The sequence below is a fragment of the Phalacrocorax carbo genome, chromosome 7 (assembly GCF_963921805.1).
Source record: "Phalacrocorax carbo chromosome 7, bPhaCar2.1, whole genome shotgun sequence".
In the NCBI taxonomy this organism is placed as follows: domain Eukaryota; kingdom Metazoa; phylum Chordata; class Aves; order Suliformes; family Phalacrocoracidae; genus Phalacrocorax; species Phalacrocorax carbo.
This window is the reverse complement of record NC_087519.1, coordinates 49,424,131-49,446,120: the sequence shown is the minus strand read 5'-3', so window position 1 is coordinate 49,446,120 and position 21,990 is coordinate 49,424,131. Positions and strand designations below refer to the sequence as shown.

At 36.8% G+C, this 21,990-nt stretch overlaps 1 long non-coding RNA gene across 1 annotated transcript; it reads right to left on the bottom strand.

Annotated features, from left to right (window-relative positions):
• Nucleotides 1–9,504: 9,504 nt before the first annotated feature.
• Nucleotides 9,505–17,204, bottom strand: LOC135314406 (uncharacterized). The gene is made up of 3 exons (XR_010373911.1): nucleotides 17,137–17,204; nucleotides 13,976–14,077; nucleotides 9,505–11,574 (listed from the first exon to the last, which is right to left on the bottom strand). It is a non-coding gene; the product is annotated as an uncharacterized LOC135314406 (long non-coding RNA).
• Between the last annotated feature and the right edge of the window lie 4,786 nt (nucleotides 17,205–21,990).

Below are 21,990 nucleotides of genomic sequence, written 5' to 3'. Positions count from 1 at the left end.
TACAACCTCCCTATCAGTTTAATATAAACTCACACAAATTTATTACAATGTGATAAATACCTAAGCACAGAGGATGATGAGAAACTCACTGTCTCATTGAAGTAGGGCTATTTGAACAGGGGTCTAAACATAGTTTTTTCATTCTCTGAAATATTTTTTCTTTGAACTAGCTTGTTTCCCCTAGCTTACAGCTATTGAAATACCATGATGTATGCTGTTTGCCAATAGTGCTAGCTTGCTTCTGGAGCAGCCTGGGGACGTTGGTGCTCAGGGAATGCTGTCGGTGTTTCATTTGCCCCAGGTAGTTGCTGGGCCAGGAGCAAGGGGGCTGACGTTGGAGAACAGATGCTCTGGTTTGGTGTTGCCAGGAGATTCCTTCTCTGCTGCAGTCCTATAGCTAGTTAAGCAAACTCTAGTGTCTTTGAATTTACAAGACTAGCAAAGACAATTTCAGGGCAGATTGGTGGCTGTAGTTAGGGAGATCTTCATGTTGAATGTTACAAATTAAGATGTGAATTATTTGTCACTTTAGAGAGGGAGGAGAAACAAGTCTGGCATTCAGATCCTTAAAAAAGAAGGAAATAGCAAGTGGTCTTCTGGCTGTTTTTTGTAGACCAGGATGTTTTGAGCCTTCGCAGAAAACACAGGCTTTGAATTCACTCATTGTGTAGGATAAAGACTAAACAGGAGAAGAAACATATAATGAAGCCCAAAATATGCGCACAGTCAGAACGTTACGTTAATATCCCAGTTTAAATGCTTGTGAGAAGGAAAACATCTCTCATTCATAAATGAGACTTCCCTAGAACATGTAAGGAGAAAATTTGTGATGCTGAAGAAAGGATCAGAACAAAAGTATTTTGGAGTTCTGGGTCCATCTACTGGTAAAATTATTCTTTTAATATTTTATAGGGCAAGACACATAGTATTAAAAAGCTGCAGACAACTTCATTACCCATGTAAACTGTCAGAATTACTAAAAGCAGTGAAGATACCTGAGTTCATAAAAGCAGTAATTTTGGTTTACAATATTTTAAGAATTTTCTCCTCCATTAACATATCCTGAAACAGCTTTGGTATGTACTAAATTTCTTATCAAACCCTCCTTAGGAAGATTTCTGAAGTTTTCAGACGCTATGATCCATCAGTCCTAACTAGAGCACCTCCTCCATGCAGTGGGGATGTGCACTTTCTCAATGAAAGGTTACAGTAGACAAAAAAGAAACATGAAGAAGAAATCGTTCCTGCTGTTTCCAAGAAGTGACTTCTTTGTGTTACTTCCTGGGTAATGCTTTTTTTTTATTATTTTTCCATGTGAGGTAGAAAAAGGCATTTCTGTTCCTCTTTTAGTCACTTTTCAAGTTATGGGTTTTGGTTTGTGGGTGGTTTTTTTTTTTTTGTGAAGACCAGTTTAAGCTGAGTGACAAAACAAAAGATTATAAGTAAGCAATTCTCTCTCCTCAGCCACTTATTCAGAAATATGCAGAAACAAGTCAAACAAATAAGGGAATGCACCGGGTACATGCATATCATATGATACAGAAATTAGCTTGATTTGAACAGACAAAATCGCACCTGTCATTAAAGTCTGTTTAGACAAGTATATGATTCATCATTTATTTTTGAGAAAGATATATGTAGCTACAAAGCCCCTAGGAAACCTCCTTGGCACAGAGTAGAACTGTGAGACTTCGTCTGATGTGTCCTGATTCAGAAAATACCAAGCCTACCTGGTTTATCTTAAGGCACTTTAGAGAAGAGAGCAAGTAAAACTCAGGCAGGATGAAAGTTTAAAAAATTATTTGGTCAGTTATGCATGCAGTTCTTTCAAAATTTACTTATTTGCTGTTCTAATTCATTATTTTACTGGCCACCTCTGCTACATATCATAGAATCCCAGAATGCCCTGAGCTGGAAGGGACCCACAAGGACCATCAAATCCAAGTCCTGTCCCTGCACAGGACACCCCAAATTCACACCGTGTCTCTGAGGGCCGTGTCCAAGCGCTTCTGGAACATCGCCGGGCTGGTGCCGTGATGCCTCCCTGGGGAGCCTGTGCCAGGGCTCCACCACCCTCGGGGGGAAGGACCTTTCCCTAATGCCCAGCCTCACCCTCCCCTGGCACATCTCCCTGCCATTCCCTCGGGGCCTGGCGTTGGGCACCAGAGAGCAGAGACCAGCCCTGCCCCTCCTAAAGTGTGTTACACAAACACTGTAGCAGAGCACCCTCAGTTCACACTACCATTTTTTAAATGTCTCCAGCCAAGGCATCACAGCTGATTGTTATGAATAATTTTTGGTTTCATTATTGAAACTGTTAGAATAACTCAGCATACAAAACCTTCAAGTCTACCTCATTTCCAGTTAAAAGGCAAATGAAAATTAGAAAGATCTTGTAACTTCGGAGAGGAATTAATTTTTTTAAGTCAGCTTGAAGTACTACACAGAGGAAAGGTGAACAGGAGGACTCATGTCTTTGCAGAATTGCATCAGGGTACCCAAGGGATTTCCATGCTTCTATTTAATGATCAACAATGTTTCTTGAATGAAGAGACTGTGTTTGCCAAACATACGTCAGTGCATCTGTATATGCCTTAGTGATCTTAGACTTCATGATTGGATAACCACAACTGCTGAATATAAAACCCCAAATAAACAGAAAATATAACACAACCCCTCCTCTCCTCCCACCCCCAACCCCCGCCCCTCCATATATACATATATTCTCTGCAGTAGGCTAAATGCTTTAAACAGATTAAGTTATAATGAAATATGAATTATGGCTCAGGAAAAAACTAAGCCATGGGTTACAAGTTTAGACATCGCTCTTCTAAAGAAAGGAAATTCTCATTAAATTTAATGCATTTTTTGATTCTTCAACAACTTATGGAGCTAGGCCTAAGAATAAACACAGCCAAATTGTGTTTAACTGTATCTTCTACTTCTCAGCAGGTTATTGGATGCCATTTAAGCTGGAGAACATGCAAGAAGGCTGTTTAACAGATTATCTTCAATTTGATAGCTTAGCCACCACAGACATTAAAGAACAGAAGCATACACAGAATATATCTATTAAAATTTCTGTGCAAAACAAGGAAAACTATAAAAAAAATACAAATGACAATTTTCCATACATTACTTGCAAGTTAAATAATAGCTACAAATTATATCCATGAGAAATACCTAATCTGTTGACAAAGTAAATATATTCAGAAATTAAAATGGCTGTCACATGGACTTTAGAGCTAGAACTTGGGAATTATCAGGTGTAGTCAGCCTGTGCAGAGTCACTGCTGAATTATTACTGTTATACTTCATTAGATTTTTGCTGCTTTAGTTGGTGTAAAGCCTAGCCTACTGCTGATGATTTAGTATAACACTACCCCTTTCCTGGGCTGAGAGACTTAAGTCATGAATGTCTTTGTTAAAGTGTTTGGATATCTGAAGTTAGATTTATGAGACTAGACTTTTCAGAAGATCCTAGCACACAAATACCTTTTATATCAATGAAAAATCAGTGTGGTGTTTGAAATATGTCCGCATATATACCTTTGAGCTGTCATTCTTTTGGATCATCAAGGTGATCTGAGCCTTGCCTTGCTGTTGACTTTACTTTTGATATACACAGAAGGGTGGTTTTTTCTGTGTTGGTTTTTTTTTTTTAATGAAGTGACTGAAGCTGGTAGTTGTCTACTTCATGTTTTTTTCAAACATAAAGCCAGTTACTAACTCTTTAATGATTTACATGTTTCACTGCAAGTCTTTCCTATAAGTCATTACTTTGGAAAATACCCTGACTACAGGGTGGGGTATTTTTTTTTTTTAATCCCCTCCCCTCCCACCCCCCCCACCCCCCACCCCCCCCAAAACCCGGTTTATAACTGTATTATATTTAGGTGATAACGTTTCATATACAGCTGCTGTAGTCTATTTTCAAATGTACCTGAAGCTAAAGAGGCTGAAAACCTTCTCTTCCCTGGCAGTGCCTTTCTGTCTAGAACCCTATGCATTTTTATAAACTGTACTTTGGAGTAGATAGGATAATGTCTTAACCTTCTAAATGATGAGTAATGTGTTATATGATAGAGACATGAGATAAATCTAGGTTTATAAATCAGTGGGAATTTACTGAAGTGAATGTAAATTCCATTGAGATCTAGTAAATATTGTATGTTATCATGAAGGCAGATTAGATTAAATTCTCAGGTGTACACCCTCAGCAGCCTTACCAATGCCAAAGGTCATACAAAGAATAATAGGGCCCAAGTTGGAATTTTTAAAGCAGGCCCAACTGAATTCTTAAGTTTTTTACTTAGAGCTTTTTTTAAGAACTGAAAATAACTGTCAGTGAGAAGCAATTAAACGTCTTTATACTGTTAGCCATATTTATATCTCCATGAATTATTAATTATTTGATAATAAATTAAGGTACAAATAGTGGGGTTTTATTTACAAATGGAAAAACCACAAAAAGTGGAAACGAAGATGACAATCTAATGACAGAATTTAGCATTTAGGAACATGTTCATCCTTTCAAACAAAACTGACTGGTAATCTTAAACAATAAATTCATTATTATGGAGAGGCGCTGAATGAAACACAACCATCCCTAACTGGCATCTTTTACAAAAATATAAAAAATATGCACATTCTTTCACCACTGTGGCATGGATCTGTTGTAATCAATAAGTGTTAATGTGTCCTACTTTAACAGATAACCAATTCTACAGTCTTCTCCACAGGTGAGAACAATCAAGTGAAAGAGGTGTTGTACACTTACATTATGAGCTATTCAGCCCTGATTACATTGGACCTGCAGTACTTTATTTCTGTTAAGAATTGGCTGTATTTTACCTTTTTAATGCAGCACTAAAATATACTCTGATCCTTTTCCAGAGTTGAATAATGTTTTCTTTAGAAAACTGGGGGAAAAAATATCTTTCCCCACTTTTTCATCATGTTACAGCCATTTTATTTAAAAGGCTGTAACTACAGATCATAATTTCTGGTCTAAGCCACCTCTTCATGTTCTTATTGGAACATGGGTCCTAGTAGCCTATAGTCATGCTCTACCATATACTGTAGTGAGTTAGTTGACTTACCAGTGAAGAGTTTAATGTTATTTCAATGGACATGGATTTATTTTGCTCCTAAGCCCAAATTTTTGGAGGGTGGGCTGCATTCTGGGGAAGTATCACTTCCTCTATATTATGAACTTCCCTAGAGCAATTCAAGCTGGCCTATGTGAGAGACAGGACTATGAGTTAGAGGTGCTTTTGATCTGATCAGTTTGTTTTTCCTTTTGCTTTTTGAAATATCCAAATTAATCTTGTGGGATAATAAGAAGAAAACATTGTCAAAGCCAGATAGGCCAGTCAGTTATTAAAGAGCTGCTGCTTCTAGTTTTTATTTTACATACCTCAGTTCCCTTCAGTTCTTTAAGAACACATCATTGAAGAAGAGTATGCACAGATTGTGAGATCAGTCTAACTTGAAAATCTTATGGCTGCTCCTGTTCTGTCCGAAAAGAGACTGACCCCTGGCTGGCCTCTAGACAATGAAGGCCTGTTCTGTGACAGGAATGTAAGTGGAAATGAGGCTTGGCTCATTCTTAAGAAAGTGGAGAACGTTAACTTCCTTATACAAAAATGAGTAGCTGAACCCGCTCTTATACCTAATGCTTTCAGAAGAAATAAGCAGCGGTCCAAATTATGTCTCTAGTATGTGTTACTGTATGTCATTCAGAGAAGTTCAAACTGATCTATTACCGTTCTTTTGCAGTGACTGCGTGCAGACGTGATGAGAATAAGTTCTGCTGCCAAATGAAGGGAGCAGGCTTCATGTATTGTCAAAAAATATCATATTAGGAAAGTTCAGATATTTCTGGAAAGATCCCTCTCTCTTTTTTCCTGTCATCTTTGGTGAATCCTGTCACAGGTGCTTGGTCACTACATTATAATGATGTAGATTTATTGGCACCACCATGTATATACCAGTTGTCTACAGAAGTTCTTCAAAGTCAGCTTGTTTCTCATGCTAATGCTCAGTATTCTCATTTCTTCATGTTATTTGGCAAGTTGAGTCACCTCTCTTTCCATGCTTAAAATTTATTTAGCTTTGTTCCTCCACCACCTTCTCCCAGTTTTGTAGACAGATAAATATAGATAAATTAGCTCTTTCCTGAGTTTTCTACATCGCAAGTATCTTCTGATTATCATACCAAGCAAGGCCACATTGTGATCTGTCTTTTAAGGCTGCCAAACCTGATGGAGATCTTCTGTTGCATCTTCGCCTATTGCAAGTGACAGTTGGGCTGTCTTATGTGCAAAAATCCTGATGACACCATGAAATACCATAGGAAGTGTCTGGTCTCCCAGGTAGTTATATTTTCTTTGGGTGCTTCTTTTTATTCATGCTTATTTTACGATTGTTTGACAGAAACTAGTGAACTTCTCTGTTTTCTTTCCTCAGGATACTCAACTTCTCTTGAGCCCGGTCAAATCAGATGATACATTCTCTCTTGAAAAGCACTGAACATTTAACAAAACTTTTCATTGTAATGTCCATCCTGGTTATCAGGAGACAAACTGTTATTTAGTATAATCAATGGAGTGTAACCCAGGTTTTTAAGCAACTCCTAATTTTAGTTTACCATACAAAACCCTTAAGACTGAAGTTCAGAACTCTCTTATATATCAGTGTTTTCCATAGCTTGGAACAGAGCATATAAATAATTTGTATTAACTTTAGAAATTGTTACATTGACATAGAATTGGAAGCCTTCTATGATGAAAAGTGTGTCCTGAAAGAGGAGTTAAAAGGTAAACTTCTAAACCCCTTTTTCTGTAAATGACCAACAGTAACTCAGATGAAGAATGAAAGGATGCTCTGAACAAAATAATTCATTAATACTTCCATGAAAGTGTTTATGATCACTATTATTCCCCAAATAGTTTTTATTTCTTGTTTTCAGTTTTGTTATTGTAGTAACTTATGATTATTTAAATTCTTTTAAAGCTATTAAAAGCTCAAATGCATCTCTGGGTTATGCCTGCATTTTATAGAAAGGCTTTGTTGCATATCCTGAGTTCATACGTTTGTAATATCAGTATTAGACTGTGACTGGGGAAGACTCTTGATTGTCTTATTTCACAAAAAATGTGACCTAAATAGTCATATCATTGATAGCTGTCCATGGGAAGTCTTGCCATATTAAATGTTCTCTTTGGTTTAGTTCCTTTTAGTGTAGCGTTAAAATTAATGAACATCTATGTAAACAGAAAGTTTCCTTTCATCATTCATTTAAAATAACAAAATGCACACAAACAGCTGAAAATCTAATATCCATGAAATGTTTTAATGCATACAGGCATACATTTACAGATACTTTCCACAACTGTTTTACACAAATATTTTTTATTTGTTAAATTTGTTAAATACAGAGGTCAGCTGAAATACTGCAAAGTAAAATGCACAGTAAAGGGAAATGAGAGGATAAATTCATTAATAAAATGAGTTTGACAGTTTAATTAATGAAGATTTTTTTTTTACATGAGTTAAGCCTTCCATGCACTGTCTTGTAGTATTTGAAAAATTTTACTGAGAGGTCCCAATGCCAATTCCTCATGCCTTTGATAAAAGACCCATAATACAATTTATGCTGGATCCTAACTGGTTTTGTCCAGTATGTAAGTTTGTCAAACATTTAATATGGTATTCACAGACTTGCAGCAATAACTCCTCCCAGTTGGCATTTGTTTTAGGAGCACACAAAACAAAAGCATGGGAATTAAAATGCCATCACTGGTACTGAGAGCAGGAATCTGAAAAGCTTTCTCCCTCTAGGGATTCACAGGAAGAGTAGATCTTGTCTATAGTTGCTACCTGTGACACTTGATGCTCCTGTCTCTAAGGGCTTGTCTGGTTGGAGACACTTGGCTAGCTCACGTTAATTTTACTGAGGTGTCAAAGTTAATGAACATCAATAAAACTTGTCTGGATACTCTCATTCAGGAAAAATTAAGACTTAATGAGGACTGAGGTGCAAAGATCCAAGCCTGACTTTTGAGGGAAGCCTGTACTTTGTATTTTGTATTTCATGTGCTGTAATGTGTTCAGGGCTTTATGCTTCCAGGTGAATTGAATACACTTCCTGCTTTGGCAGACGTTCAGGGTACAGGCAGTAGTTCTGTTGAAATCTGACTAGATGGAAAAACTAGCATGAGAAGGGAAAAGGTTCTGTTATCTTCAATAATTATCAACAGCTGTTAGTGTAGGAAGAAATGGTCTGATCAGCTGAGTAGGAGTTTTGTCTAACTTTCAGGGGAACAGGTGAGTGCTTTTCAAAAATCCCATTCCTAGTGAATCAAGGTTTGCCTTTTCTGAATGAGTAAATATGTTTATCTTCTTTCTCTGCTTCAAATTACTCTCTCCCCCTAAATGCAGCTCCAGTTATAAGATCAATTTCCTATGAATCTGAACCAGAATTTTCACTTATAAATAAAAATAAAGAGATGGAACTTGTACTTAAGGCTCCTCTAAGGAACCATTTCATAGCTTAGTATGGCAGAAACATGTTATATGAATTCTCTCACTTTCCCATGGCCCAGAATATTACTACTGTCCTGATTTCAGGGTAATTCATGGTCAGCCCATGCTTTTTGTCACACCAAGTTGAACCCTCTGTTCAGAATCCATCTCTAGTTTATGTATACCTCCATGTCTGGAAGCTCCTTCTTCTGAGGGGCTTTAATTGGCATCTGATTTAACTATATTGGAAGGAAGTCAAGCATTGCAGATCCCTGACTCTCTTAACCGAGTCAGAGCCTTCCATACCACAGAACAGTTACAAGTGCGCTGCAGATTAGAGGTGCAACATTATTGTTAACAGGAGTGGTACATTAAATCCACTGTGTGCAATGATTGTACTAATAAAATGCATTACTCAGAGTTTTAAATCCTCAATCTAGAAATTCAATTAATTTCCAGGGAATCCAATTTTGTAATACAAGAACTTTGCTCATCTGCTGTCACCTTGTAAAGCTTCAGCATCTCACACTCTCGTAGAATGAATTTTGTATACAAACATGCCATGAAAGTCTTGGCTTAAGATGTGTGTTTGTAATTTCTGAGGCAGGAGTGTAGCCTTGTTTAAAGACAGAATGTGAAATAGAAGTTCCAAACCTATGCATTACCTATAAGCACCCCAGCTCCCACCACAACCTCCTGTTTATCTCAGAAAGTCTGGCAGTACCCCATCCTCCATTCATTTTATGTAGACTCGTTCCCTGCAATTCTACTCATCTAATTGCCTATTTTCATCAGCGATGTCTTATTTTACACCAACGGATTTCTTTTAATTTTCACATAACAACGCTCTGATTTTTTAGTTTCAATCCATTGCTTATAGATCTGCACAAAACAGACAAAGCACAGTGTATTATTCACTTAAAAGATACCCATGGACTTACAAACCTTGCTGAACCAGGACCTAAAACAGAGCAGCTGAAGCCCACTGTATTTTAGATAGTTTTATTAGAATCAGCCCTGGTCTGCAATAATTTTGTTAGGGGTGAAAGTTCTAAATATATTATGAAGCCAAATGCTTATTACAGCTAAAGATTTCTAATGGTTAGAACCTGTGAGAAAACACTTTATGTCTGATTCAGAGAAGAAAGAAAGAAAGGCAAATTTGTTTTAACATATGAGAAGTAAAATATTTTAGGCATTTAAATAAAACTGTATTCTCTTAAACAACTTCTAAGCTTTTCTATCTAATTTATAAACACCCTCAAGCAATTCTTTTACTTTCAACATGGGAAGATGGAAGGATGGACAAAAAGCTCCTGAGTGCTTTATTAGCTGCCTGCTATTCTTGGAATGGTAATCAATAAAAAATATTTCTCATAAAGTAAATTTAATATTTCACCAGTAAAAAGTGATTATATTTTTTTCTCATGACTGACCTTAATAACTCTCAAACTCTGAAGGCACTTGTGATGCCTATGAGTTATGAAACTTTCATACTCATGAAAAAAATATAATAATCACCCTTCACTGTTGAGATATACTATAGAACGCATATTAAGTCAGTAAAAGGCATGAATTCTCTTGTGACTTCACTTCTTGGTGAGTTGACTATGCCAAAAAATTAGATACCTGTTTCACTTTGCTTTTACCTCAGGATAAGGCAATGAGAGCATTAAATAATTAAAGTAAAATTTCAGAGTCCTTCTTACAGTGAAGACTGGTGCATAGCTGCGTGATGACATTTAGGAAGGAATATAGTTTAAGGACACTACTGGACCTGTATTACCTTCTGCTCAGCAGAATAATGTGCTACCACACTTACATTTATTCAGGAGATTTCTTGCCTGATTACTTTTAGTTTCAGAGCGGCCAACATTACATGCTACATTGGCTCACAAGAACAAGGGTCTCCTGGGAATATCTGGGCATGACCCCAGACAGTGATATGTGATTTATGATACTTATATGGTAACACCGTGCTCCAAAACATCATTCAGTGTGTAACAGAATGATATTCAGTACACAGGTTATTTTGATCTCAGAGTGCAGGAGACAATAAAGATCAGTGCATAGCCATAATTATATTTTGTTTTCTAGTTGCTGTTGGTCGAATGCAGTTTTCTGGTGGTTCATACACAACCCATTAGAAGTGCCCTGAAAGTTCAAGAAGGTGAGAGGACAAGGACTGTGACAAAGGTGAAGGTATGAGTCATTACCTTACTAAATTTGTAGCACTGCTGAGCGGGAGAGAGCCTTAGAAACATGAGTTCGGTGTAGATAAAATAAAGCTTAAATTATTAGCGAGATATTTAGAAAGAAGGGGCACAGATGCTGGACAAAATGTGGGAAACAGTGCTGGATCCTGTTGATAGATCTGATGGTGGCTTTGGGGCTGTCTTGAAAGGTGTTGAAAGTTATGATAAAATATCGAGATTTGATAGCAAGGGTGACAGCTGGTTAGAATCCATCCGTGTACTCGATGCCCAATATAGGTCTTTCATAAAAACCATTCTGCCTCACAGAAGTTCAAAAAGCTAGGTTTAAATCTAATTTAAAGTGTTTTTTCACTTTCACCTACAGGGGTGAGAAAGCCTATTTCCTTAGTTAAAGTAGATCTAAGCCTGTACAGAACATATTTTGGTTTACAGCTAATGAGTTTTACTGAACTAAGGCAGAACTCTTGCTTGAGATCAACCGCTTCAAGAAAAGAGCCTTACCAATTCCCAACGCAAACGTAGCCATGCATTGTATTGTGACTAACAGCCTGAACGGTAATAATCCATACGAGCATTCCCCATATATATTATTTATTATATTCATTTTTACTTTGAACAATATCATTATATTTTTCCAAAAAAGGGTACCATGATTTAACATCATCTAGCATCTGTCAGTATGTTCTAGAAGAACGGATTTGTACAGGTGGCTACAGGATTTCAATTATATTTTCCTAAAGCCTAGGGGTGGAATGAAGTAAGGTAGAGCTTAAATCAGATGCTTCAGAAATGTCCTCCAACAGCACTTAAAATTTCATTTTCTAGAAACCTGAGAAAAAAATCACAAATAAGAAAACAAAACAAGAACAATATTTCATAAATTTTAAGCAATAAGTCCTAGGCTTAGATTTTTCAGAAAAGTTCAAATTCCATTTCAGCACTAAAATGAGTTCCAGACCCCGCAATATTTGGTATCAGTGAGAGAAATTCATTCTTGTAACTAGGTCATGTTTGATGCCTTTGCGTGTCCTCATGGTCAGGAGAGCTCCATGTCCTGATGCTGCACTCATTGACAAAAGCTGTTAATAGGACCTAGGGTACATTGTACTTTAAAAATCTGTTTACTCTTTACGTGCCTACTTAGGGCAAAGTTTCTTTAGGGCAGAAGTATGTTAAAGGGAGAACTATCTTTCCTGGACACCTAAACAAAGGTTTATGAGTCTAGAGCTATACGCTTGCTCCTTTCTCTTTAATGAGACTTTAATTTTTCACCTTACCTCGTTTAAATATGTTGAGCAGTGGGTAATTCTTTCTAAAACTGAAATTAGATTTATAAAGATTAGATTAACATAAAAGCTCAACTGGTCTGTTTATGAAATTGTTGATTTAGAGCTGGAATCCCTTTTATGTTAATCAAGATAAATTTTCATTTTGCCTTAAGACTTTGTCCTCACCAAATGTATTGTCATTGTGTAATTTTGTATTGTTTTTGAAATTTAGTAGTGTCTATCAAATAGAAAATCTGTGGTTTCTAAGCTTCCATTTGAAAATACACTTCAAGTTTTTTCCAGCTGTGATAATAGCTTTCTCTATTTAAAGTAGGGCAATATATTGCTAGTGTGTAAACCAGGACCGCAGGGAGCTATCTACAGGGCAACCGACTGAAATGCCGTCACTAACCTATGTACCACGACACTGTCATTTTCCTTCCAGGGCATTACTTTCTTACCCTCGCCAGTTCAAGCTATACTCTTTTTATTTACATATTCCCTAGATGTAAGAAGCCATACAGTTAATGGTTGTATGTGCAGTTCTGTATTTCGATTTTGGTAAAGGCTTACAGCACCTTAGAAAAAGAATTATTATCAGTATTCTTTTATGGTAAACACAGTTTGATATCTGCACAGACTTCATGAGCAAAAGCCAAATGCAATTAAGACAAGGACCATTTATTAACATGCTACTCCTTTTTGTAAACAAGTAACTCATATCTTGCAAAGAACTTATGCAGAAACTTAGACAAGGCTAGTTAAGATAAGAAGAAATAGCAGACAATGCCTTTTGCAACAATAAATGAAGTAAGTTTTCCCTATAAAATAAGATAAAGGAGTAGTCACAGAATTTAGCCGCATAAATGACACCTTTTAAACTAATGCATTTTTTCCATGGTTTAATTCTGCCACCTTTCATTTAGCTGGACACCTTTATTATGCAAGCAGGTTTCTTTGGGAACGAATAAGTAGTGAGATAATGCTCAGAGGAATCAATCTTCGCTTGTGCTTTTACATCTGCTTCTAGCAAGGCACAGATTAGGCTCAGATCTTCTTCCCAGTGTCGCATCTGTGCCAGCCACCGTTCTAATGCAGAAATACATGCTCTGCCATCTTAGCAGCCTGACACTTTTCTGCTGCTGTTTCTTTAATTATTTTTTCTTAAATTCCTTTTTAAAGAAAAGAGTCACAGCAAATAGAGCTTATTATGAGCTCTAGAAGTCAACAGGTCCTATTCTGATGTTAGAAGGGAGAGAAAAATAGAATACAAAAGACAGAAATCCAAAAATTACTGAATTTTAACAGTGCTTCAGAAGACCACACTTCAGTGCTGAAAAGGACTTTTCACTCTCGACACAGGATAGTGCCTTTGAAATCCAGGAGCTAAATGAAGCATAGACTGGGGACATCTACCATTCTCATCACAGCTGCTACCGCATCATGGAGAGTATTGCTAGCACAATGGAAAAAGAAATTAACGGCCCATCTGTGCGATGTAGTCTGTATTGTCTGCTCGTGTTTGATCAGTGAGAGAAAATGGACTCGTGCTAATGTTAGGGTACAGTTCTGGAATGGGGAAGACCCAGATTCAAGGTCCTCCTCTGGCTGATTAGGGGGAGAGCTTTTACTGCTGTTTCAGTACATATCAGTATTTCAGCCCTGTTTCATTGCTACTCCGCAGCTGCACTGCTTTCAGTTACCCAGCTTTGAGTTTGCCCTCACCAAGCCAAGTAGTTTGGACCACTGAGCTCACGCCGTGAGACTAACTTAATCTCTGCAACTTTTATTAGTTATATCCACCCTTTAGCAGCAATGTGCCAAGGCTAGCAGCCTGACATGCTTTTAACTCCACTACAACAGATCCTTTCATTATATGTATTTCACCGAATTCATTTTCATGCCCAGAAGAACCTTAGAGGCTCTGGTCTTTCAGTATTTGTACTGCACTCATTGAATTACCTGTAGCTTTGATGCCGGAAAACAGGAGCCTGTGTTTCATGAGTCCAGGAAGCTTCAGCACTTTTAATTGAGTTTTTTTCTTTTCTGCTTCTTTCAAAAATACTAAGAGGGGTTGGAAGGGGAGAGAGGGAAAGCATATTAGTTTTTATTCTTATATAAAGCAAAGAGCACATGAAATTGTTGACTGATTTTACTCACCTGAAGGTACCCATTTCAACATCCATTCCTATTCTATACAGTTATATTTCCATTAATATATTTTTATGTGTTTCTTTACCTTTTGGTGATGAACGAAAGAAAAGCCTGAAGCCTAGTTACTCTGAGATGGAATTGCCATTTTGTTTTCAGTATTTACAGGGACTGGTAAGAGGAGACACCCCCCACATCCTACAGAAGCAGACAGTACTAAAAGGTCATTTTTGACTAAAGGTGGGAGTTAGAGAAATCATGTGAAATATGAAGCCGTTATATGTCAATCAGTGTAACTTACTGATCTTACAGTGCAAACTTTGTCTGGGTTGAGCCACAGACAAGGGAAACACTTGTCCTTGCTACTCTTCAACCAAAGGTCTTTTTCCCTGTTTTCACTCTGCATTAGCCATTTCCATTGCTGCTTCTAACAGACATTATATTTTTGACATTTCCCTCTGTTAGCAGCAAGACCGGGGGACTATGATCCCTCAAATACAGTTTCCATCTAAATACTACTGCTGGGTAACTGCACTCCACTTCTGAAGCCTCGTTTCATAATTACAGTTTTAAATCTCTTCCTTCAAGTCCACATGGTGTATTACTTGCTTTAGGAGACTGGATAAAAATATATAAAAATTAAAAGAGCATAATTTGCTTAAAGTCCAGTTGAAAGAATTGATCCCAGATGTTTAAGTTTTCAGTTAAAGCTCTGTCGAAGTCACTTTTAGTATTATAAAAATCAAGTAACCAACTAATGAAAAAGAAATAGAAGAAATTAGAGTGAAAATGAATTTAATTTTTTTGGTTGAAAAAAATTTCCAAGCTAAAAGCATAGTGTCTCTAGGGCAAATCAGGTTAAAACAAGTCTTTTGCAGTTGACTATTAATCATTTGGAACTTGGTTCTTTGAGTGGTCAGGAATAATTTTCTCTGGATTATGTGATTAATGAGATCGAAGAGTTCATTATTGCTTTAAATAAATGCTAGCAAGTTCTATTATCCTGCATGCAAAAAGAACAGGTCTCCCGTTATCTTCCACCAGTTCAAGACTCTCCCAAAAAAGTGCCCTGTGCACTTTAATTAGTTATGTATCAAAGTAATTTTTCTCTAGAAGGCAAAAAAAAAAAAAGGCAAAGAGGTGCACTTTGCTCTCAGCTGTGCCAATGATGACTTAGTGAAATTAGTGGGGTTATTCAGCTCTGTCTAGGGACAGAATTGAGGCCATGAGGACATGGAACTTCTTGACATTTGGGATTGTTTTATTTGCTTCTGTTAGTCTCTGAACATAGAAGGACTGGCATTTTACATCTTCCTTTTTCTCACCCACCCACTTGCGTTTCCTGATTTTGATTCATCTCATTGTTTTCACTGGCAGCCGTGAAAGAAAACTGCTGTTCTTGTTAGACAAAAGAGAATAAAATGGCCTCTCTTGGGTGGCTGCAACTCCGGAGGAGCCTCTTGTAGCCCGAGCGCTGTGTGAGCACCCATCTTGGCTTTGGGAATCACTCCAGGGATGCACTTTTTTCTCCCTCCAGTTGTAACCTACAGATATGGGGCTTTTTCCCTTGCAGATTTGTTTATAAGTGCCAAGTTGTTGTTCTTATTACCCTTTCAGCTGGACAAAACTTCTCAGAATTATATTCTCCATGGTATTTTATTCTGGATTACAAAGGGTTTTTCCAAGGTGTTGTAGGAAAAAGAAATGGAAATCATCACACATCTTATATTGCATCACATTTATTTTTAATATCTTAGAGCTAACATTGCAATAAAAGCAAAAAGAAATTAATCATACTCACATTCCCACATTATATTCAATATGTTAAGAGATATTTCTATGTCTGACTTACATTTAGAGAGTGTAGATTCATGAATTAATGCCTTTTATGCTGGTTCTTTTCTAAGGAGTTTATGTGACATTTCTTCACTTGTCTTTCTGAGTCCTTCTGATAATAATTATGTGAGTCTGTGAGGTATTATTTTGAACGTATGTGGAAAAAATGGTGAGCTGATCCGATGTTTTTTAACAAATAAGCCTGACTATTCCTAGTTCCATGTAATTTATCACGTTAGCTGCCACAATCTGATCTTTGCATTGCTAAAACAGTCAGATAAAATAATCAGTAGAGAAAGGCAGCCATCTCCAAAACCTGAGTCTAAGATCAAATCTGGCTTTTTATAGAAGTGTATGGCAGATATGAAATTAATATTATTCTAATCTGTTATAAAAATGAAAGAAGAAAAGAAGTTGAATGTGAATGGAATGAAAAACATTTCTTAAATGCAGCTGGAGAGTTACACTTTAAAAGCATTTGAATGATTTTGAAGTCTAAGGACCAGATTTTAAGTGTTTATGAACTCATTTCTTATTAAAACACTGAAAGTTAATAATGCAATAATGTACTATTTAGTCCTGGAGAGAAGAAATGGTCCATATAGGAATCAGGGAATGAAATTCTGTGTCTTGCATTGGCTCACACTCTGTGGTCAGTGCTCCCCCTACTATTTATAGCTGAACCTATGATATTTATTTAAAGACTTACTGAAAAATGTCAGCTTACTATTCTGTTTAATCAAGATTTTGACTGACCCAAATACCTTCATAAAATTATTTATATCACTTATTATTTTTTACAAACAAAAGGTTATAAAGGAACATATGTGTTCTGCAATAATACAAAGTGGAAAGCCAACCCATCAAATCCTTAACAAGAAAAAAAAAATCCAACTGAGGTTAATGTAATTTCAAATGGACTTAAAAAATCTACATTTTGTTCTAACCTAAACATTTATATCTTCTTCTTGTTACTATCACAGTTTTCTTTGTCAAAAAAAAAAAAATAATCAAAAAGTGTGGTTAAAAGCAGGAAAAATACCTTCTGTAGTAAATTAAATTTAGAGTATTTGCTTAGTTCTCAATTAAATTGTTGTTTCACTTTGATTCTTCAAGAATTTGCGGGACTGACTTACTTTCTCCTTTCTGCTTCTCTATGACCAGCTACGCTGTGCTCTCATCTGCCTTGTCTGAGGCGCACTACTGGCTGCTGCAGGCTTTAATGATTGCCCTTAAATTTAAAGTGCCTCCTAGGGCAATTTGCTAACGTAGCTGACACGACTGTCCTCAGCAAAACAAAGTGCTTGTATCAACAGGGTTATCATGCCAGCTAAAAAATGTCTTGTTCAGAACTGCTGGTGCTTCCTTTCTTAGGGGCACGGTCTTAATAACACATGGCTTTAATCAGACCTGGACAAAGTGTTGACAAGGCATTAGCTGCTCCACAGACCTCTGTGTTCAGGCAGAAGTTGGAAGTTTATCTTAAATGAGGAATTTAAAAGATTCAGTCAAAGGGACCTTCCTATGAAGTACCGTGACACCTTCTGTATTAGAGAGAGCATTTTCGTACAAAACCGTCATTCCCGCTCTATGAAGGAGATCCGGTGTCCCGCGTTATGAAGATACTCACATAAATGTCCTGTCAATTATGACAATACAAAGTAATCAAAATGAAAAATAAAACCATAATGAATTGTGGATTACATGCAGCAAAACAACTGAAATATAATTACATTTCACAGACTGCGTAAAGAAGGTCTAGAAAAATCATGGCCTGAGAATGTGGTTAGTCTCTTTAAAAAATTACCATTTTACACTCAGTGTCTACAGCAACACTAAAGCTATAAAGTCCAAGATTCCTTTTCCTTTCTGTGTTAGGCTGTGCTGCCTACCCAAATCATTTTCTTCTAAGAAAGTTACTGCTACAGCTGTACCACAAACACTGGTCATTTCTTTCCTTGTAGAACAGTCACTGTATCTCTAAAGGAGTCATTATGCATATGTGTTAATTAAGCTAGTGTAAGTTCACTTGTGAGCACATCTTTGCTCTCTTTAGGCACCCAGCAGTTCTGAAAAATGAAACCATCCCTTGTTTTACCTAAAGGAATAAGGAACCGAAGCACACATGCATCTTACGGCACATACATTTAAAGAGCTATATTATAAACACAGTTAACTTTTTCAGAATACATTTAATCCAATTAGTGCATAGTTCAGTGACTTCACAAAAGTCACTGTTTGTTCCACTGAGCTTAATGTTTTGTAGCAACACTTTTGAAATATGAGCGAATTTTGCTGGTGTGTCAAAAATAACTTCCCCTTTTTGTAATTTTTAGAAATATAATTGACATGTCTCTCCAGTCACTTGGGATTCTCAAGAGAATTCTTCTAAGTGTTTCCCCAAATTCTAAACTTTCTGTGTTTTCCCTAGCACACATATTGGGATGTTAAAAGTATTGCAAAGTTTATGCATCTCTGATTTATCAAGGTTCAATCCTGTGCATGTTTCTGGAAAGAAAACGTGTGCCCCGGTAGCATGTGGTACAAAAAACCCGTACTGTTCTCAAGGTCATCATGCAAAGCTATGCATGTACGTACCTTTGGCTGCAGGGATATTTTTAATTAAGAGAGACTAAAACATGCATGGTGCATGGTAGTAGGAGGTAGCATTTTCTTAGATTCCCCCATAGCTGGTTGCGTATTGTAAAGTTTACCAAACCCTAGGCAACCGTGAATTAATTTCCTATGAAGAGAGGTGATTTGAGTTCCACCTAAGTTTGCATCTTTAGAGATATGACCAACATTTTTCATACCCTAAAGTGCTTGACCTAAACAGAAAGGATTTTTTTAAGAAACTCGTGCGCTCCAATGCAAGAGTTTTTTTCTGCAGGTTGGTTGAGGTAGCTGACTCGATATCTTAATCAGCTTTTCTGTCCTACAGTTATGACCTTGACTACTTTTTTGAAGATTGTGGTGGTCATCCTTCGAGGAACTACGGACGTTACAAAAGGTCCATTTTCAAGGAATTCAAAGGGAAGGTAGAGGGGAAATTGTGATTTGCACTGCTAGAGATTACATGAAGTCCTATAGAATATGTGTGAAAAGCTACCTTTTATTCATTAAAATGTTACCTATTGATCCCTCCCTCACATCTTCAGGGCAGCCTCAGCATTTTTTTATAAAAATGTCTGAAAATGCTCTTCTGACCAAGAGCTGAAGTGAAGAAAGAACACCCAAACCCTGATTAAATGATGCTAAATTCTCCTTGCCTACAGTATGTCTTGAACCACTATAGTGTTCTATTTCAACTAAATTTGCCTTTTTTTGCCAATGCAAAACCTACTTAAATTGGTCCAAGGCAATAATTTCTTTATTCCCTCTTCCCCCAATAATTATGCTACAAAATCATCCCTTGTATATAGTGTAAATTCAGCCCAAATTGAACTGTCCATCATTTCACAATAGGTTATGCAGGAGATATTAAATGTGAAAATGGCAAAGCTGAAAGGATATTGTAAAATGTAAAAAAAAGAGACTGTCACAGTGTATGCAATTAGAAGTTCAAACTGGAGCATGTTTTGCTCATGGAAACTTCAGTCAAGGTGACGCAGCAGAGAGTTGTTATAGAGAAGTTTACCTATGGTGCGGTTAGGAGAGCTTCTCAGCCAGTTTTCCAGTTCAGTGTTAGAAACTAGTAGAGTTTCTAGTTAAACAAAGAGAACATTGTGTAAATATATCCTAAGATTATGTATTTTATGCAAGCTTGATTGCCTTTTTTAATTGCAGTAGAATCGTTAAACATATCTGCTTAGTGTAATTTTATTTTTTAATTACATCCAAATTCTTGGTATTAGACAAGAATTCTGATGTCACATTTACAGTTCATTAGATTCATAATTAAAGTGCAACTAGACTAGCGAATTAGAGAATAATTAATTTGGAAAAGCATTTTATTTCGTTGCTTCTGTAACAGGCTAGGCTAGGTTTCTACAAATGACTTGTACATGTAACAACTACAAAAGCTCATTGCAACAGGAGGATTTCATCCCGTTACTAACATGGTCATGGATATAAGACTAATACATAATACATTTTAAAAATCCCTGTGGTGTGAATGTTACAGATATGCCTCCACCTCAGTCTCACAGATTTTTAAAACAATACTACCATGCAGAAAGAATAAAACAGTGAGGTACCAATGTTACATGAAAACTCGATAAATATAAATAGGATCTCATTTTTTTCAGACTACTTGGTTAAATCAGGCAATGAAACAGGACAGAACCCAGTGCTAACTTGTCCATGTTTGGTGACTGTTTGTCCTAAGCCAAAACACATATTCTGCCCTAGGATTTCTGCTCTAAAGGTAAAAATGAATAAATAACAACAAATTGGTGTTTGGGAAGGATGGTGGGGAGTACATAGTCTGCATAAGAGAAATTTTGTGTCTAGACATGGTATGTGTGATGAAAATTCAATACACTAAACCCGTAGACTGGATTTTTCATCTCTTAGCAAGGACAGGATTGATAAGGAACAGTGAGAACACATTTTTCTCGGGACTCCTTTGGTTCCCTTTTGCGACCCCAAAGGGCCGCAGCCCTGACCACTGAGCTTCGTATTGTGGAAGTACTGAAGTACACAGATAACTAACGAAGGTCAGGGAAGTATTTCTGTGTGGGGCATGTTCTCCACAGCTAGAAGGGGTTATGTTATACTTATTACAGTTACATGTTATGGGAGACTTGTGTTTTTCTCTGAAGCTTTTCCTTGGCCACTTTTGAAAAGAGATTCATTTGCTAAATGAATCATGTTCCCTCTTTGAATTCCAGACAGTCCCCCTGGAGAGCTGCTCACTGAAGTCCATATGAAAGGCGTTCATGCAGCCAAGTAATAGTATCTGGAGTAAATGTGTGATCCTGATGTAGTGAACTTCAAGATGGACACCGGTGTTTTTGTAATTCTAAAATGTGAAGCTACTCCTGGCTCCGTGCACGTATGGTCTAGAGATCTGTGCTGTTTGTTTGACGCCGTAGCATACTTTCCAGTTATTGTTGATCCCCTAAATGCCATCTACATGAATGTATAATGAGTTGCTAGAGCAAAGGGATAAGGGAGGGCTACAGACAGCGGTAAAATTTAATACCTCAGAAACCTTTAGTAGAGCAAAAAATTTACAAAGGTAATAAAAAGAAGAATAGTTGTATTTCCAGTGAATGACAGAAGCGATGGAGATAACCTGCTCTTTCAGAACCGGATGATGAAGGAGAGAAGGATGTCTTCTGCAGTGACATATGATGGTAAAGTTGTTTTCCATCTCTGTGCCACCTAATGCAGTTGGCAGGCAGGGGAAGAGCTGCCGTGAATGCAGAAGAGGCTGACCTACCTCCTAGAAGAGACAAAAACCTGCAATGTGGCAATTCCTGTTACGTCAAAACAAATTTTATTTACATTAGTCTTTATTAGTTTTTATTTACAGTACATTTATGCTGAGGGTACAGATTGGATATTAGGTAGATAATTCTAAATGTATTTCTTACTAAGTCATAACCTCTCCTTGCCAATAAACTTATATTAATTGTATGGATTTTGTGTGTGTGTATATACATACATATGTGTCTATACTTATATGAGTGCATAAATGACTCCAACTAGCTGACGAAAATAGGACCAGATCAGTGTCCTGTTACTTAAAAATACAATTTCTCCATGAAAGTTCTCTCCTTAACATAATGTTTATATACTATGAAACCATGAAAAGAAATTTATCTCTATCTGACAGGGGAAGTGTGTGGATTTCAACGTTACTATGTGACATCATCAATGGTGCCTGTAAAATATTGTCACTAATAACATTCCCATTATTGAACTTTTATGCTTTCTCTACATGCATTATGAATATAGGACTAATTAATAAGTTAATATATATGATAATTGCATTATTTTTAGATAAAGTTCTATTTACTTGAATTACAAGTTAAATAGTTTTC